The sequence below is a fragment of the Ptychodera flava genome, chromosome 18 (genome assembly GCF_041260155.1).
Source record: "Ptychodera flava strain L36383 chromosome 18, AS_Pfla_20210202, whole genome shotgun sequence".
Classification (NCBI taxonomy): Eukaryota; Metazoa; Hemichordata; class Enteropneusta; family Ptychoderidae; genus Ptychodera; species Ptychodera flava.
The window spans coordinates 10,972,707-10,991,578 of record NC_091945.1 but is presented as its reverse complement, the minus strand read 5'-3'; the positions used below and the strand labels follow the sequence as shown (position 1 = coordinate 10,991,578).

The 18,872-nt window shown below is 39.8% G+C and overlaps 1 protein-coding gene across 5 annotated transcripts in view; it reads left to right on the top strand.

The window, feature by feature from the left end:
• LOC139116817 (ankyrin repeat domain-containing protein 34C-like) overlaps positions 1-18,872 on the top strand; it is a 148,704-nt gene that overhangs the window by 84,282 nt on the left and 45,550 nt on the right. Inside the window, exon 1 of one of the 5 annotated variants that reach the window (XM_070679503.1) lies at positions 3,399-3,549. The exons of the other annotated variants lie outside the window; for them this stretch is intronic. The gene's annotated coding sequence lies outside the window, so the exon portion shown is untranslated. Of the gene's footprint in view, positions 1-3,398; positions 3,550-18,872 lie in introns of those variants that run through there. 5 annotated transcript variants of the gene reach the window in all.

Below are 18,872 nucleotides of genomic sequence, written 5' to 3'. Positions count from 1 at the left end.
CAATCAAAAGCGAATATTATCGCCCCTAGCGTATGTTTACAGTCATGACAAGCAGCGCAGCTCGAGTTGGTGAGGCCATCAGCCTGTATATTGCCGCGCTATGTTCGCCACAACAGGACATTAAAGTTGAAACGGGGTAATTTTCACAAACGGTGCTTCAAAGGTAAACCCGGAAATGAGGTTTCAGAAACAGTTGTAGGTTTAGATCGTGTCTGTACACCCAGGGTGCGAGGTGTTTCCTTGCAACTGTATTGACAACCGCACTCCCATATAACCCAGCGTTGTAATGCTTTTGCGGCTGTTCACACTGATAGCACATTGGTGATCTATTTTACACCCGGGTTGTGGCAAGCCCCTTCCAATTTCGATTATTTTGCTGTCACCATTTATCTTTAGAAGCAGCAGTCACGAGTATTACAATAAGTGACAGCAATCTGCGTTAATTAGTCTGTGAAGTTCAGCTTGATGTTGTCACAAAAATCAACAGGTCAACGTGGTGGCCGGCGTTGACTCAACTCTACAGGGTTGATTGAACATTCTGATAGCTTATCGAGCAAAACTACACGGAGATTTCCTCAACAACTGGCGAAGTACCGCTCACAAAAAAACCAACCGACTTTGACGTTGTAGGTTTCTGTTGAAGCAAAGGTGTGTCACAATATAAACATTAACAATGTATCAAATGGCCAAAGCTATTTATTTTGGGTCGTAAATAAGCGCGTTTCCCTGAGATAAAAGACAGGTACAATTTTCACGGAAACAGGTCCTCGTTGAGCCAAAAGTTAAGGAAAAGGACATATTCAAAATCAATAGAGTCACGTGATATAAAATTAGATTATATTTAAACACGTCTAAGAAAAAAAAATCAGTTTTTTCCTGATAATATTGTATCATCGTCAAAATGATCGCGTCCATATGAGCCTTGCTGGATAATTTGATGTCAAGAAAATCGGACACGCAACGGGAACGCTTTCGGTACTATCGTTGTCCAGCTGAAAATGTTGACAAATATACCTTTTTTTCTCTCAACATTAGAAAAAGAAGCAAGTGGATTTGCAGCATTGCATTAAAAAAAAAACGAAAACAATCAAACTCTGCAACATTGACATTTTATTAATGATAATGACAATGATGATTGATGCAATTGGGGTAATGGAAATCTAATTATTATGCAAAACAGTAAACAAACAAATTATGTCCTCAACAGTACCAACAATAACAGCAACAACAATAATACTAACAATAGAAATAACAATAACAACTTACAATACATTTACTAATATATTTCCAGATGGGGTGGGGATGGGGACATATACTGATGATAAAATGATAATAATAGCGGCAAAAATATAATCATCATCCTAATCAATAACACCGCCACCATCATCATCATCCTCATCATCATCCTCATCCTCATCATCATCATCCTCATCATCATCATCATCATCATCATCATCATCATCCTCATCCTCATCATCATCATCATCATCATCATCATCATCCATCATCATCATCATCATCATCATCATCATCATCATCATCATCATCAGCATCATCATCATCATCATCATCATCATCATCATCATCATCATCATCATCATCATCCTCATCATCATCATCATCATCCTCATCATCACTATCATCATCATCATCATCATCATCATCATCATCATCATCATCATCATCATCATCATCATCATCATCATCATCATCATCATCATCCGCATCATCATCATCATCATCATCATCATCATCATCATCATCCGCATCATCACTATCATCATCATCATCATCATCATCATCATCATCATCATCATCATCATCACCATCATCGTCGTCGTCGTCGTCGTCGTCGACGTTTGCAGCGAGGCCGTTTTCATGTTACCTTAGAGCAGAAGTGAGAAACACGGGCGAATCGCATATAGCTGTCCAGGGATCGGATTGAACGTAAATGTCAACAAACCCGGCACGAAGATTAGCTCACTTGTTTGATGGCAGAGATCATTAAGATACCAACTGTCTCCTCCTTTATCTTGCACAGCTTAAACTGAACGGCCGTTTTGTGATTTATGTATTGTGGGCACTTACTCTGCACAAATATAGTATCATTTGTGTGTGAGCAATTTTGCTTCAGACGAGCAGGCAACCTTTCCAAGCGCTTATCTTTCACTAGCATCATTTCAACACCGTCAGATTTTCACCGCGAGGGTCTTCTGTCGTCATCATTAGCGCAATCATCGGAAGCAAACCTCCGAGGGTAAAATTTTTTACATGATGGTGATCTCTTGATATTAGGCGAGTTAAAGCTACCATCATTGCATATGGATCTCTACAGGAAAATGGTTGCCACAGGTTTATATACTAAATCAGTTCAAAGGAAAAAAACACAACGGGTGTCACAGTTAGAGTAACGGGTTTTCGATCGAATTTGATACCGAAAGCAAAGTACACCGGTAACCGAGCTTAGGGCCTTGCTGATACGGTCGTACAATACTGCCATTAGGAAACAGTGGCCGCCGCCAGAAGATAGCGTCACCCAAGCAGGATGATTACGGCAATTAAATTATTCAAATGTTGAGATAAACCCTTTTAGAAAAGGTCGTGTTTACTGCGGGAAATAATAAGCCCACAGATATGGATGGGTATTATTCTGCCTCAAGTTAATTCACGAAACTTATCATATTATTCGAGATTGTTGAAAATCAGCGGAGACTTGCTTCGTGCTTACGCGCTGTGACAGTGGGATATCCCATCATGCAATTTGCTCACACGGCCGCTGTCTTGTAAGGAGCAGAGTAGTTCTCGAAAATTCAATCTAACACGAAGGCTGTAAGAAGGTGACCCTTCCCGCCGCTTTCTTCCAAGGGAATGCGATTTTTAAAAACATGTCACGTGTATATTTTTTTCGGCTGTCGATGCCATTAAGCTACCACTTGAGTGCTCTCCAACAAAGTAAAGCAAATTTTTCTGTACGTTGTACAGAAATACAACAATGTATATGCGATCTGCTTGTCGCGTAAATTTGTGCTACACCCAGTTTACAACTTAAAACAGTGATAGACAGATCACCTAGACCTAGATCGGACGGAAACCCAACTATTTTTATACCTGTTTTCCTCCGCCGGAATATCGGAATGTTTTTTCCCTTTTCAAAGATACTTGTTGACAGTTCTATAGTGGGTCGCTTTTCTGAGAGTCGGTATAATTAAATTAGACTCCTGGGCTGTGCTTGTTAGTCCCACTTCCCCCTTGTTAATGGTGCAGTAACAAGCCAAGGCATTTCGTTACCATGGCGACAGGGCTGTGATCAAGGGATACATCCGGGTGATTTCTTCGGAACCGGTGAAAAAGCTTGTTATTGAAGTTCCGCTCTCACATTTATCGTATCAATGCCTGCGTCAGTGTGTTATAGTTAAGCTGTTGCTAATGACAGGCGTACACCGGGAAAACCCAAGAACACGGAATCCACAATCTGTTTCGTGCTTCACTAGTATATACCGCGATTGCGCCATAGTGCATGGCGTCTTAAGTTCTCTTGTGCAACGAAAGGTAAGATTAAGTGCAAAATTGCGACTTTAGTAATTTTGTTGTGAGATGCAACCGTTGACAAATATTTTAACAGTTTATTATTTCCTTTCCCTGAGCAATCACTCTGTACGAAGATGTGTCAGTTTTATTATTGACCCATAGAGACCGTGACGTGCTCTGTTTATTAAATTTTAACCCTAGGGATGCAACCTTCAACGCACAGAACTTGAGAATCAATAAATGATGCGTAACGCACTAGCAAATACAAAATGGCAAACCAACATACAAAATCAACTTCATCCGAGAAATCCACCCCAGCATTCATATTTGCGTAATTTGCCGCCCAAGCTGATATAAAGAAATATTTGATTATCGAGATAAGGATAGAGACGATAGAAGTATTTATGTACAGGACAGAAAACCCGAAACAATTATACACTGTAAACCTGCCATTATTTTGCACCTGCGTAATTCGAAAGCACAGTTTGCGGCAATAACAAGTCAAAGTCAACGATAATATAGTGACATCATAAAAATGAGCCAACTTTATCGACTTCAGAAACAGTTCCATGGTTTACTCCTATAATAACATCGGGTTAAGATCCATTCTTAGGGTTTATTGAACCAACGTCAATCAGAGATGCAATTAATGTGTTTCCATTATCTGGCATGTGTGCACGTTATCGAGGCTAGTTCGTCATAGCTAATGAGTCGGCAATACAAAATGTTCTTTCAATACGGTGTTTAAACACGTGACAATGCAGATTTGCGTGCTCAAAGGAACGCTAAATGACAAATGTCAGTGTTCAAATACACATTCATTCACAAGGTCCTATTCAAAATGCAGGCATAGACACACGCTGAGTGACATGCAAACGTCATTGGGCCCGTCGACAAAAGGGTACACAAAACACCAGGTATGTTAACAGATACAAGATGAAGATAATTACATGTATATAGTAACCACATAGTAGTGCAGGACGTTGTCTCAGTTGCATATATGACAAAGAAAAACACAACGCAAAATGCTAAAATGCGTAAATCGCGTCGACGTCACGAAATGTCTGGTGCTATATATTGCGAAGAATGAAATGTAAGCTTAAAGATATAGCTCAAATGCTAAATCGTAATCGGGTTTGAAATAACTCTTTTCTTTGGATTTCATTCGAGCTGAAGATTTTTTAATTTCGCCAAGTTTAACAGAAACGCTATGATGGGATGCAGGGATCCGGTTCAGCGGTCGATTATTGATATTTTCCATATTCAGATCATAAATCAACCTTTTCAGACAATGGAAACATATTTCACCCTAAATGGATGGCACCCGGATGTAAATAGACTTTTTACGACAAAATGTAGTGTTGAAAGGTAATTGATTGGAAAAGAAGGACGAAGACCGAGTGGCTTCTACTATGGAAACAATAACCGGGACTGAATGAAAAACTCGAACTTCAAGTACGTTCTCTATGCCTATACAAAGTGTACCAGCCTATTTCTCATATGAAGATTTCATCGCCTCTACATACAAGTCATGGGCAGTTCAAGCTCGTATTTATCTCCCGTGGAGCTACGCCACAAATGACCGCCCTTATCTGTAGGCACATAGTTTGCGTTTCGTTTAATTTACAGTATTGTCCTGGAGCCAGTACTTCATCTACCCGGTGCATTAATTCATACAGTAATCAATCGACCTGTTATAACCTATCGTACTTGACATTGGTTTCATGTGAATGGCGCTCGTTTGCTAAACTTCTGGCGTCTGAATTTGCCTGTCGTTTGAAGCTAATTTACTGTTGATGTGTTTATAATTCGTGGTATTGCAATGTATATCCTGTGTATTAGGCCAGAGTAATTAAATTTTTTGTTTTGCGTCCACTCCAAATTTTGAAAGGGAGGTGGTTAAGCAGTTCTAGAACACACAGAAAATTTTGCAATGCAGGTGTTAGATTTACTTGATTCCACATTATATGACTGCCAATACAAGATATTTAGGGGTAGATGGGAAGGGCACAAGGTATATGGAACTGTCACGTGATGTTTCTTTTTTTAACGCAGGGATGAATAATATTTCTCTGACTATCGTCGCATCTTCAATCAAGTTGAAGTTTATACCTAGAACAAGGTTATGCAGCCATTATAATCGTTCGACGTGATTCCTGTCCCACTCTGCTATACGAGTGCTTTTCGCCACTCCACTGTCTCTCGTCTCTCCTAACGCTGTCTCCGTCACACCTCACCAATCCTGTCCTACTGCACAGTGCATACAACATCAATATGATCAATGCCATTTGACTAGGGCGCACTCATATAACATGTCAATTTTTACCGCCAAACGATCTCCGATGAGCAGCATTTTGCATGCTCGGTCGTGCAGAGCGCGTTGCAAAAAAAAAAAGGCGGTGGGAATTTGTAGTCAAAGCGCGCTTGTCGTCTGCGCGATTAGTTCAGCAGAAAAACACGCGCATCAATAACGAGATTACGCTTTTCCCGAGCGTGATATCCAGAAGGTAGATAAGCTAAAGCTGTTTGTATAATCCATTCCCGGCTAATCATCAAACATATATTGCAACATATGCCATACGCCTCGAGGGCGTAAGAAATGTTAAAACCTTGAAAGTGGCCATCAGTCTGTATGTCTTATTAGGTTCATGCATTCTGCCCATACGGCATAGTTCTGACCCAAACGCTTGTAGACAACCTGACAGAACAATTTTACTCATACCAGGTGGAAGTTGGATAAGACTATTTACTCTCATTAATTTTCAGTCCTGATTCAAAGACAGCTAGTTTGCCGTGTTTCAACATTCGCTTAAACGTTCGATAGAATGTTATTAAATATTGTATTCCCGTTCTCTTCGCTGAAACTGAAGTTTCTGGTTTCGCGCCCTGAAGCGCGTTGAAAGGCTTTGCATTTAGCCTGTCAAACACAGCCTGTGTGTGTATATAGTCAGTGTTATTGCGGTCGAAGAGAGTCAATTTTAGAGGACAATAGCGGTCTCTTTTGATAATATTTTCATTTGTCAGTTCTAGAAGACTAATAAACCTTCTTATTATCATACTTAAATTATATTGAAATGCAGCGTTTTATCCCTGCAAACACAATCAAACACTATGCAATGTTATCATTGAAAAATGAATTTTAGTCCAGACTGAAATTTTGTAGTTAACAATGACACTGGGCATTACATACACACGCTGTGGTGACCAGTTCTACACTTGACAATTCAACATGATTTTGGGAGTAAAGCAAGGAACTATATTTTACAAACAGAAAACAAAAACATGGAAAATACACCACAAGTTACAGATAAAGAATTATTTAAGCCAAGCTTGAAACACAGGTTAACAGTAACAAAATGCGTGACCTAATAATGAAATATACAACATTTGACAACAAGCACTGGGAAGTAGAATTTCGACTGCTAGCACAAGTTGTTGTCTATTTGTACGCCGAAAATTAAAAACATTTGGTTACTTCCAACTATATATCAAAACGTACAAGAACTCTTACTTTAATTAATGTTGTAATGACAGAATTGTCCTATTGTAGATCAGGTGTCTCGTGGCCCACATTCTAGAAATAAGGCGGAAATAATTTCATAATCAAATTGACGATAATTTGTGAACAATAAGAGTTGTTAACAGAAAGGGTTTTCCTGAGAGCTTTTGGAGAACATTTTAGCGCTCTTGTATTTTGCGAAAGATATCTTTTTTTTTTCAAATTGTGATTAGTTTTCGAATTCAAAGTGTGAGCGTCCGCTTCGTTTGACCGCATGCAGCACGGCTGAGTGAGTTGAGAGGCACGGAGCCGTGTTGCCAATTGAACATATTACCGGTTGTGGATGCCCAGTTATCAAAAGCAAACACAGCGATTGCTGACAGAATGGTGTCAATTGCCATGGTTACGACCAGCTTGACATCAGTAGTTGCAGCCGGAGGTGCACACATGATATGACGTCACCAGTTCGACGTGTAGTCTTTTAATATCAACGTAAAAGGGGAAGGGGACTAGCAGTGGCAATCATATTCTACAAAAAAGTAGCCTGTCATTGACAAGAACTCTGCGTGTGGCTTCGGGATATGACAACTTAGAGCCGTGAATACCTTCCAGCCGAGGTCATATTCTTTATAACCTCTGTTATTGAAAACTTTGCAAGGCCTCGATGTCCAATATCAGTCCAATCAGGAGAAACTCGAATGCAAAACTTGACCTCTTAGCTTCCTGTTCACTTTTTCCTTTGCGTTTTTCTCGGCTGACTTTCACCTCCCAAAGCGAGCGAGGGACAAATGAAGAACAAGGCAAATGTCAGAAAAAGGAAGGCAGAAAAACAGGAAGAGTAATGACAGTGACTTTGTAGGACATATGATTTAATAAGTTTGAAATATAATACCTTAGAATATTTTTGACCTTCGATAAGTGTAGAAAAACGTGAGAGATTACTGTTGTTTGTGTCCTTCTGCCTCTGCCTGTCTGAGAGAGAGAGAGAGAGAGAGAGAGAGAGAGAGAGAGAGAGAGAGAGAGAGAGTGTTTTGTGCTTATTTTCTTCTCAGTGTGTCTCATTTGTTTTAAAAGATGATCGCCCTGGAAATTTCAATGGGTCTAGCATATTGTGCAAGCTTAACATTAAACTGTTGAAAGGTCAGTTTTGTGTGCGTCGGTCACAAAAATCCATTCCCCCGAACATCATATGCTGAAGAAAAATGCCCCATGTGTAAACCGGTATCACTTGCTAAAATTAATCTACCATAATCTGTTCGACTCGTGAACATAAGATATTGATGACGGTTGTCAGATGTGATATTTTGCGTCGTGATGTACACATGATACTAGCCACTTGTGTACATTTAACGTGCTCCCACGATTGGTATAAGCAACCAATAAGTGATATTTGGAGCCCGAGAATGGAGAAACCCACTCTAACGAGGGAGAGATGTCATAAAGGCCTGGTCATAATGCACTTTCAATACTATTTTTATTACTCTTCACGATCTTGAAAAATACAGACGTATCATCGAAATTATTGTTATTCTTCTCACAAATGGTGGGGATTAACCAAGATAGCTTCTCGCCTCATGCATCGTATTAATCTTTACGGCCCTGATACGGCTTTTGCGGCCCGAGGTCGTACGGCGGAAGGGCCCGAGCGTGCGAGGGCCCGTACGCCGTACGACCAAGGGCCGCAAAAGCCGTATCAGGGCCGTAAAGGTTTTATCATATACCTTATGGAATGATAAATATGTATTTTACATAATATTCAACATTGTTCAGGAGATAAAAATGCATGCGATATCAAAAATTCAACGCCATTTGTGTCAGTTTTTCATAAATACGATGGCCGCTTCCCGTCGCGGATTGACATACATAATGACGTCATTTGTTTACCTGCAGAATTCTAGAACGCGCAAAGCAACACCCGTACTGTACTTGACCAACAGAGATCAAGGCTGAAATCGAGGTGTAAGAAGGACAAAAGCGTGATGTCAGTTTCTGGTAATTTATACTGAACAGGCACGCAGTTAGGATACTATGGAAGACCGGTCACGACATGCGGACCTGCGACTTCAAAACTGCGACCTGCGTCCCGCGAGTTTGAAACATGCGACCTGCGACTTCGGCATTTAGACCTAGGTGTAACCTGCGACTTCACAACAGCGACCTGCGTGTTTGTCAAACTGCGACCTGCGACTTCACAACTGCGACATGCGACAACAACACGTAACGTTTCATGGTGTTTTCCTCAGTATTAGATTGGAGGCGTCTTGCGTGAACTTTAATCCTTTGAGCGCCAAAGTCTATTTTTGTCCCCTTTATATAATAAACCCCTGTCAATTTTTCTCCAATTTTTGCAAAAAAATTGGGAAAAACCTGTAGCCAATGAAATGTGATGTCGATTTGGTCCAAAATTATCAAAAAATTACAGAAAAATCATACAATTGGTAAAATTTTGCACTAAAATTTTGGTGGGAGAAAATTACAGCGCTCAAAGGGTAAAACGTGGAAAGGAGATTTAACGTTCAACATCGATCAATTAATAAGCCATTGCTTTCGCTTTGGTAAATCGTTCACCAAGTCTGGCAAAACTCAATTCATGTACACACCAGTTCACTCATTTTCATCTGGAGAGATAATTTTATGACGGAAATGTTGACAGTCCGTGTTAATGCATGGAAAATAATATGCTACGTGATAGGCATTTATATGTTTATATTATAATTTCAAATTATTTTAGATATTCTTCGTCTGTCTTACCTCGCTTCTTTCCTTATGTTATCGACAAACTTTTTGATTTTTAGAAATCTCTGGTATTTATCCTCATTTCACTGTGGTATAACCATCTAGCTGTCTGTTTAATTCATCAGTTGTCCCCCCTGTATCATAACTGCGTCAGTAACATTGCAAACATTCGAATTTTCAGTTATTGTCGTTCATTTTCTAACATTTCCAGTTTTGTTCCAATTCTCTAGTGATTGATCATCGGATGTTGCCATCTTTTCGTCTAATTTCATTTTTACTTTTCGTCAAAAAATCGAATTGATCCAACTTTTGTTCAGTTGGAAAAATAAAAATATTCTTACTGGTTAACTTCGGACTACATTTGTCTACACAAATAACATATGCAAAGTAAAGCAGTTAAAATAATACTGATATTGACAGAAGTGCAAACATATTTGCTAACCATGAATAGCCAGAGACCGACTCAAGTTCTTTATAGATAACGCGAGTTAAAACTGTAAAACAGGACATAATTAAACCCTCCTACAATCCTATTTTCAGTCTTTAAGCCTAATATGTACATACTATAATATGTACATATTATTTTTTGTGTGTATATAATATTTTAGATCATGTAGGCAGAAAAGTTCCAGAAACTATTAAACACTGATGTAGACGTTTAAAACTCTATTGCTATTGCATTATTTCAGATCGGTTTGGCTTTCCGTAACCATGCGCCAATGTAAAAATATATTTACACAATCCAAGCTTTTTTAGAGATAAGAAAAGATGGAAAATGTATATATAGAGAGAAATTATATATATATATATATATATATATATATATATATATATATATATACATATACACATATACGCATATAGGGTATGCATTTATACATGTAGAATACATGCATAAATACGTACATACATACATACATACATACATACATACAACATACATACGTATGTGCACACATACATTCGCAAAAACATGCATAAACACACACACTATACATACATATGAAAAAACACAGATACATACATGCATACATACATACATGCATACATACATACATACATACATACATAACTTACATAAATACATAGAGCCTGGACTTGGATAAATTTACAATCAGCCTCGCTTTCGACATACAGTTGAAAACGAGGTTGAATGTAATTTTTTCAACTGTGAGCTTGTCTCGAAAATATTTACATTCAGCCTCGCTTTCGACATACAGTTGAAAACGAGGTTGAATGTACATTTTTTCAACTGTGAGCTTGTCTCGAAAATATTTACATTCAGCCTCGCTTTCGACATACAGTTGAAAACGAGGTTGAATGTACATTTTTTCAACTGTAAGCGTATGTCTCGAAAATATTTACATTCAACCTCGTTTTCACTTTGCATACATACAGCTGTAAAATTTTCTATACACGTAATACCAACTGCAAAACTTATATACAGTCTCGTTAACGTTTTCACATAGATGGGACTCGGAAATTTATTTTCACATAGATGGGACTCGGAAATTTACACGCTGGGAAGTTTTATACACAGACTCGGTGGGAAAATTTTTACATACAGCTAGCTGGGAAGTTTTATACACAGACTCGGTGCGAAAATTTTACATACAGCTAGCTGGGAAGTTTTATACACAGACTCGGTGGGAAAATTTTACATACAGCCAGCTGGGAAGTTTTATACACAGACTCGGTGCGAAAATTTTACATACAGCTAGCTGGGAAGTTTTATACACAGACTCGGTTGGAAAATTTTACATACAGCCAGCTAGGAAGTTTTATACACAGACTCGGCGGGAAAATTTTACATACAGCTAGCTGGGAAGTTTTATACACAGACTCCGTGGAAACTTTTACATACAGACTCGTCTTGGATTGAGTGTAATACCTGGTGATCATAAAGCGTGATTGAACTCTGCCCGGTATCGTACGCGGCTAGACCCTGGCAAGACGAAAGCCAATACACGCATAGTGCTGGCGCTTGTGCTATTCACGTGCATTTGAACTTTCCGGTTTATTTTGATCTAGTAAGGTAGCCACAACAATGATCGTGGTATTGCTATCAGGTGAGATCACCACTGATCTGGGCTGCTCGCAGCCTAGCCCTGTGTACATGTCTGTGAGTTCCCGGCGTTATACGGCCGGGAACACACAGAGACCTGTACGCAGGGCTACTCGTCAACCATACAACGGCGTCAACCATACAAAGATCGTTCACTGAGACCGCTGGTCCGTCAGCTGTGCAACGAACTTTCGCGGTCTACACAGTTACGAGAATAAAGACAAAAATTTAACACTGAAATCTTGGTGCAATAAACCCATGCACAATGATGGATGAAGATAAATTTGAGTAAAAAGACAGCAATGCTTGGTCTTGGACTTTCTTCGGGCTCGGGGCATTTGACACTGACAGAAGGAGCATGGGGCATGGAGCTAAGGGACTAGTCAGTTGCTTCAGCCAGAGGGGCGGTGGATTCATTGGGTCACCCTGTTTTTGACTTTGGTGATGGGGGGCACCATGTTTTTGAAATGCCCAATAGGGGGGTCAGTGTGTTTTTCAAGTTCAACGAGGGCTCATAATTGCATAAAATGCATTGTGCCAGCCTCAAATTTCAGCATTGAGTTGCATTTTAGGGCGCCCTTCGGGCACGTTACTTTAACAATAATAAGACATATTTTTAGACCCTGTCCTAGTGCAAAACTTTATATATTTGACATATATATATTTGAGATATCTGTATGTTTAAAATTTTTCGGCGCGCCCTTGGGCGCATTTCTTTAAAATATCAAACATATTTTTCAGCATGCCCTTCATATGAAAAGCATGGCAAGTTCCTGATACTTTCTGTTTTCTCTATAAGAAGCAAGATGCACTATTATTTCAATCACATTTTCCTTACAATAGTTTCTGGACATCTGCTTATGCATAAAGAGAGTTGGAATACATACAGCGCATTCAAAATACTGTACTCAAACTTTAGAATTGACACTTTTAAGTTCATATCTTACAACTGACATGACACCAATTTCATTAAAACACAGAATGACTGATTGTTGAAAATATACTCCCAAAATTATATATATATATATATATATATATATATATATATATATATATATATATATATATATATATATATATATATATACTGAATTATTCAATTTATATTCCACCTTTCGTTAACCTTTGTTTCACACTGGGGGGTCACCCTGTTTTCGAAAGTTGGAAGGGGGGTTCAGCCACATTTTGACGTCGGCAAAAATAATCCACCGCCCCCTAGGCTAAAGACACTGACCAGTCCCTAATACAACGGTTGTGTTTACGAGAATTAGAAATGATCAGACACTCAAAACACCAGTATAAAATCAGCGACGCTCAACCGACAGAGTATATGAGATTCATTGAAGACGGCATGGAGGTCGCAAGAGATCTCTTTCTACCTTCATGCCATGTTCAATGAATCTCATATACTCTATCGGCTGAGTGTCGCTGATTGACTGGTGAATTGGAATGTCTGATCGTTTCTAATTCTCGTAAACACAACCAAGCACCATGCTCTGTGTACTGCCATTCTCCTTGCGTCGAATGCCCCGAGGAAAGTCCAAGAATTGCTGTCTTGTTGCACAAATTTGCCTTCATCCGTCATAGTGCATGGGTTTATTGCACCAAAATTTCCGAATTAAATTTTTGTCTTTATTCTCTTAACTCTGTAGACCGCGAAAGTAGGTTGCACAGCCGACTGCAGTGACCTGCAGTGAACGAGCACTGTGTGGTCGACGTCTAGCGCATGTCCTTTCTTCTACCACGGTCCCGTGGAGGGACTGTGCTTCTACGAACAGCCAAGATCAGTGGTGATCTCTCGTGATAGCAAAACCACGGTCATTGTTGTCGCTAGCACAAAATAAACCGGAAAGTTCAAATGCACTTGAATAGCATAAGCGCTAGCACTATGCTAGCTCTTCATGGCAGGGCTGTGTGTTACCGGCGTTATATACGGCCTCCCATGGTGGCTCTTGTGGTGGGAGGCCGTATAACGCCGGTAACACACAGCCCTGCCATGCAGAGCTAGCACTATGTATGTATCAGCTTTAGTCTTGCCAGGATCTAGCCGCAAAAAAGGCAGCCCACAGCCGGCCGGGCTGTGCGCGGTCTTTTCCTAACGTGTTGCTGTGAAGCAGCAGCCGCTACAGACCAGCGCTGCAAAGGAAACAGGTCAGAAAAGCCAGCCCACGCGCACGGCATATGGGCTACAATAATTGCACCTAGCCTGGATCATTCTTAGCTCCATGGCCCTGCGTACGATACTGTGTTTTCCCAGCGCGGCGCGAGAGGCCTACCGCCTCCCGTCCAGCACCTTCAACGCCGGGAACGCACAGCATCGTTTTGCGGTTGTATTAGTCAGCCAGAACAAGTTCATATATATAATTTTGCGGCTGTATCAGTAAGTTAGAGCGAGGTCCTATGTGTATAAAATTTTGCAGCTCTATCAGTAAGTCAGGACGAGGTCCTATGTGTATAAAATTTTGCAGCTCTATCAGTAAGTCAGGACGAGGTTCTATGTATATAAAATTTTGCAGCTCTATCAGTAAGTCAGGACGAGGTTCTATGTATATAAAATTTTGCAGCTATCAGTAAGTCAGGACGAGGTCCTATGTGTATAAAATTTTGCAGCTCTATCAGTAAGTCAGAACGAGGTTCTATGTATATAAAATTTTGCAGCTCTATCAGTAAGTCAGGACGAGGTTCTATGTATATAAAATTTTGCAGCTTTATCAGTAAGTCAGGACGAGGTTCTATGTATATAAAATTTTGCAGCTCTATCAGTAAGTCAGGACGAGGTTCTATGTATATAAAATTTTGCAGCTCTATCAGTAAGTCAGGACGAGGTTCTATGTATATAAAATTTTGCAGCTCTATCAGTAAGTCAGAACGAGGTTCTACGTGTATAAAATTTTGCAGCTTTATCAGTAAGTCAGAACGAGGTTCTATGTATATAAAATTTTGCAGCTCTATCAGTAAGTCAGAACGAGGTCTATGTATGTAAAATTTTGCAGCTGTATCAGTAAGTCAGAACGAGGTTCTATGTATATAAATTTTGCAGCTCTATCAGTAAGTCAAACGAGGTTCTATGTATGTAAAATTTTGCAGCTGTATCAGTAAGTCAGAACGAGGTCCAGCTGTATCAGTAAGTCAGAACGAGGTTCTATGTATATAAATGTTTTCGCGTCGAGGCTCGACCCCTGTCCGCGTCGAGGCTCGACCCTGTCAGGTATATAGTATGTGTATGTATGTATGTATGTATGTATGTATGTATGTATGTATGTATGTATGTATGTATGTATGTATGTATGTATGTATGTATATGTATGTATGTATGTATGTATTCTACATGTATGAATGAATACGCTATATGCGTGCGCGTATTTTTTACTATGTATATGTATGCATACGCAAACGTGTGGGGCAATGTATCTGTATGTACGTATGTGTATACACACGCACACATATATATATATGTATATACATATATATATATATATATATATATATATATATATATAATTCCTCTCTATATATACATTTTCCATCTTTTCTATCTCTAAAAAAAGCTTGATTGTGTAAATTAATTTTTTTACATTTGGCGCCTGGTATTCGTAAGAAGGAAAATAAATTTGTGCTCTTCGTTTGTGGAATTCTCTACCGTCACAGCTTCATGCACTTCTATCGCTGGTTGAATTCTTTCGCTGGCCGATTTTTGCGTAGGCCGCGGTGCGAAAATAATGCTCTGGTCGCGAGAATGCGGTAAACGGCTGTTTTAATATAGTGCAATGGTGTCCCTCGTGTTTTTCAGGCTCGTGTTCAGAGCAATGGTGCGAACAAATCAAGACTGATATCGCAGTTTGACAAACACGCAGGACGCAGGTCGCTGTTGTGAAGTCGCAGGTTAGGCCTACACCTTGGTCTAAATGCCGAAGTCGCAGGTCGTATGTTTCAAACTCGCAGGACGCAGGTCGCAGTTTTGAAGTCGCAGGTCGCATGTCGCATGTCGTGACCGGTCTTCCACTTAGGATACACAGGATTTCACTAGAATTTAGAAATAAATGCCGATGGCTCCACTGTCGCCACGCGCAACTACGATCTGAGCAAGCAGACGTTTTCCAAATCTCGCGCTGGCTTTGTGTACGAATGGAACGTTTGCGGATAGCAACGCGCGTAGTAACCAGAATCGAGATAGTTCAGAAATGCACGCGATTGCCCATATTTGGGCACCGGGCCGGGGCGTGATACGTAAAAAAAATGCACGGATCTGAGGGCGCTTTCTCCCATAGCTTTACACAGGCACGTGAATGTAGGTATATGATAATTGGTGAGTACATATTGGTCACCAACGGTAAATGCGCTCGGTCAGCGATGTATGGACTCAATTCGACAAATAACGCGTTGTCAGCTTCTGGGGTATATCAAACACAGCGTGGCATGATCTCATCCGGGGGAATGTTGCAACCTATTTGTTGTGTTTGCTTTCATTTCTGTCCTCTCCTATCGCACCTGAACGATCATCATTAGCGGAAACGACAATCGCTGGAATCCAGAGCTTTAACGATAACTGCGTTTGCCGAATTCTTCACTCACTAGCATGTCGACAACCCGTGTTTAGTCAGCACAGAGACTCCAAAGGTTCGTACGCTACATCGCCATCACTCCTACTTCTTGCTATATTTCCTAAGAAAAGTACATGTAAGGCTCTCTCTAAACCCAGCCTTGTGGCCCGTTTTTTTCCTACAGGAAATATTGATCGACATAATTTAAAATGCCTGAAGGTCAATATGATATGTCATGCAGATCACAAAGTATAGCTCAACAGTTATTCATACCAAATGTGTTCTTATTGGGGGTCGGACTCTATGGAAAAGGAATACCAAATCACTGACGTTGGTTGTTAACCTAAGTTAACGCCAACCGTTTCTCTCCAATATCATCTACAATGTCATGGGTTGCAACCAGGTCGAGTTGCTGAAATCATTATACCTCAACATCTCCCTTGACTCGTATTTCGGAAGGAAGACCCAAAAACATAAATATACACGAGCATCTCTGACTTGTGCTGCCAGGACATATACAGACGTGGTGATTTTGACCTGACTGTCAATCAGTCACCACATGGATTTCTACAGCGCCAAACCCCAAAACGCAGTAATGTCCGCTGGCGCTTCACAGAGTCAGAGTTGGTCAGTATGCTCTACTAAACAGCAATGTTTTGGTTTTCTTCTTAGAAGTAAGAGTGGGTGACTTGGGGCACTTCTAGTAGGACATTGTTCCAGGTGAGGGGGGGGGGGAGGGGGTTGCGTGAGAAAGCACGATTGCCGTAGGTTTTGCGGTTACTCCGTGGTACGTGAAACATATTTTTGTCATTAGATCGATTCTGCTTATTGAATTGTGTTTTAAATAGGATATGACCTCATCATTTTATAATTTAGCACCTGAAACATCACCAAATAAATACTGTAGTTAGTCAAATATGGTGTATATCTATAAATAATCTTCAGTGGAACAGTGTCAAAAACGCCAACGCTGCAAAGAGGAGACCATAGATCCAAAGTCAAACAAAACCCGACCATCCCCAGCGAAGATAAACAAACAAACACACGAACAAATATGTAAATCAACGTACACAGAATGTGGTAAGCTTTTCTGAAAGAAAAGGAGCATTAAACTGGACTGTATACGTTCACCCTACAGCAAATGTCATATCCATTAAGATTATTAAAATATAGTATCAATATAATTATTAGAGGGCAGACCTGATTAATTAGGACAGCATAAAAATAGTAACGAAATTCAGTGACGTCCGCATGACTTGTTGAGCAATTGTTTGTTGTGAAATCGCTACAAATGACATTGATAAAAATAAAAACGTTGTTTTTTCTTCTATGAATGATCTGTGTCATCAATGGCTGAAGGGAAGCGGGACTTGTTTGCATGGATAGCTACGATAACCGATCTTTATGATGTAATGCCTGTGAGCTCATTTTCGCACTTGGGGAAACCAATTTTCCCCCCATTTTGCGCGCGGTCATTATTTGTTCTGAATAATTATTTAAGTTTTGTGTGTGCTTTAAGGTTTATTCTTCAGAGTGAGTCATAACTTTTGGTCATTAGGGAAGCGAAATTCAAAGAAAATTACCCTCCTACCTGAAAAATAAAATGTTTTTGATCATTTTATCGATAATTGTGATATGTGGGAAGTGCGCAGAGGCACCAACTGAAGACATTAAAAGTTTCTGCTGATCACTGAAGCTTGGACTTCTGGCCTGTTGTCTACGACTGTCTACTGCAGCCTAAATCGTAAAATCATTATTTTAAAATAGATCTGGGATTGGGGTTTAGGCAGTATGCGCCTCGAAATTGAAAGAAAAATACCTTTTGCTCTAGAAGAAAACTTTTAAGCATTTCCTTTCGAAGTCAAGATTAAAAATCTTAGGTCATCGTTCAAAATTTTGTGCTAGAGAAACAAATTTCCAATATTTACTGAAATGTGAAATTCAAAATGGCCGCCTCCCTGTGTTATTTCTATGGGGAAACTTAAATTTTCGACTTTCATAAAAATAAACGGGTAAAAACTTTACTCCATGAGCTTGCAAATGATCACCTTGAAAGTAGTAGATAAAAAATATTGTAAAATATTGCGAGTCTGAACAACCGTGGCACATTTTACCTCGAAGTGAAGTGAAAGACAAGATATGTATACATATATCAGTTTATGACGTTGAAGACCAAGGTAAAAATACGTACTTCTCTTCGATCGGTTTCTTAATCTTTAAAGCAATTGACTGGTACGTCACTGCCTTTCGGAAAGTGACATATCACAAAACAACACATTAACAGTTCAAACGAAAGAAGCTAAAAGGCGCTGAAACCATAAGTTGCAGAGTAGAACTAGCTTTCCCGAAGGAGGGACCGATTACATGTGTTCCGGGGCGTTTAATAATTCTTGATTGACATTCACCGCTACTTTTCCTACATGATTTGACTTCTTTGACAATGCAACTACATTTTGGAAAGTGCCATACAGACATTGTACACGTCAAGCTACGATCAAATAAC